A 2,141-nucleotide genomic window follows, 5' to 3' on the forward strand; every position below is an offset into this window, starting at 1 on the left:
TTGAATACATTATCTTTGTTTGTTTAGATATTGTTAAGCGCTAAGCTGCACTATCCCCACCGGAGTGATCGAACTCCAAATTTAGCGTCGTAAACCTTCAAGCGTACCGCCGGCACACGGGGGGGGGGATGTAAAATAGTGTAATGATGTTAGAAACAATTGATAACACAAATAGCTAATGAGATGTAAGATAAAATTATTTGTCAAACGTTCGTACCAGACAACTTTGGCCCGTATTTGCATTTTAGAAGGGGGTGGGTGGATAAGCAAAATGAATAGCTTCTGGTGAAACAACTTTATAAAAAAAAAATATTTATAATGATTAATTTCGTAAACTTTCGCTGATTAGATCACACTACCTACGAATGTACATAAACACACTTACATGCACACATATTTACACAAAAACACATATAAAAGGTTTAATACGCTATATTAAAATGATTTTCAATATCCAAACAATTAAATCACGTGACAACCACGGCCGATATAAAGTCGCGGTGGAACGGCCTGTATCAGAACTACATTTTGGTGTGTGTGTGTGTGTGTGTAGTTGGAGGGGGGTCTACATTCTTTAAACTTTACGTATTTCCAACGGTCTCATGTGATTACTTATACGCCCATGAAACACGCATACTCGCACGTTGTTGCCTGTCGTTTATTTCATTTTGTTCTTCCTTCAGGCGGATACCAAATGCAAGACAAAGGGATTCTGTAAAGTAAAACCGACTTGAATAACACCGCGTCCTGCCTGTAGTCACTATATTCGTGGCCTGTGATTATTCTCGGATTATGACAGAACAAGCTTGTTTGCCAGTCCAAATAGTTTTGAGTTGAATCCTTAACCGTTAAAATAGTAAACACATTTAACTAAGGATTACAGATTGTGTGAATTACTGTCCCCTTCTCTGCAATCTGCGTTACCTCAGAACTGTTTTGAATTAAATGTCTTAACCGTTAAAATATTAAACACGTTAAACTAAGGTGTGATCTGCTGTACCCTTCTCTGCAATGTGAGTTCTTTTAAAACTGTCTTACGTTATTTATTGTTTGTTTTTTGAGGGGGTAACACTTTTAATTTTGTTATCATTGAAAGAAGTGATTTTTAAATGTTTTACTACAATACAGACTTTATTACTTTATTTTGCGATCATAATATGAATAATACCATATTTCCAATCATTCTAAACGTATGCTCGTTGGTGTGCCTTAAACTATCGAACCAAGTTTTAACTGCGTTAATATCAAGATTAAACCAAGTTTTAACTGCGTTAATATCAATATTGAACCAAGTTTTAAGTGCGTTAATATCAATATTGAACCAAGTTTTAACTGCGTTAATATCAAAATTGAACCAAGTTTTAATTGCGTTAATATCAATATTGAACCAAGTTTTAAGTGCGTTAATATCAATATTGAACCAAGTTTTAATTGCGTTAATATCAAAATTCATAAAATTGTTTGGTATAAAATAATCAAAGCCTTTAGTTATTTAAAAATTTGGTGCTTTATTTCATTATAACCAGTATTTCTAACTTAAAGCACAGTACCCATTCAACGCCGTTAAAACTGTGACACTGAATGCTCAGCGCTATTAGAAGTTTGACACTAAACACTCAGTGCTATAAGAACTGCAACAATTAGCACTTAGCGCTATTAGAACTGTGACACTGGCCATTCAACACTATTAGAACTGTGACACTGAACACTCAACGCTGTTACAAGTGCGAAAATGGCCACTCAACTCTGTTAGAACTATTATTGAGTTCTCAGCACTGTCAGAAATTCTAATCGTGTTAGGTGTGAACTTCAAAGAATTTATCTTGAAGATTTGAAAAGACGAGGCTTAGGACGAGCGCTTACAGGCTTTAAGAATCCGCTTATTTTTAAGAGTGCTAGTTCTTCAGTCCGTAGATCACAAAACAAAATATTTTCTGCCGCATTCAGATTTATGGCAGCTCAACTATAAGTAGACACCAAATTTTCCCGAATCAACAAGCTTAAGAAACTCCATAAAGTATGGAAAAGAAACGTTAAAGGTGTTGAACAGCTGGGAAGAAAGGGGGGGGGGAGTTAGAACAATTAATTATGAGTTCCCCGTAAATGGAGTAAATGTTTGAAAGAAAATAACTTGTTCCTGA

Source organism: Limulus polyphemus, unplaced genomic scaffold (assembly GCF_000517525.1).
Source record: "Limulus polyphemus unplaced genomic scaffold, Limulus_polyphemus-2.1.2 Scaffold3088, whole genome shotgun sequence".
NCBI lineage: Eukaryota > Metazoa > Arthropoda > Merostomata > Xiphosura > Limulidae > Limulus > Limulus polyphemus.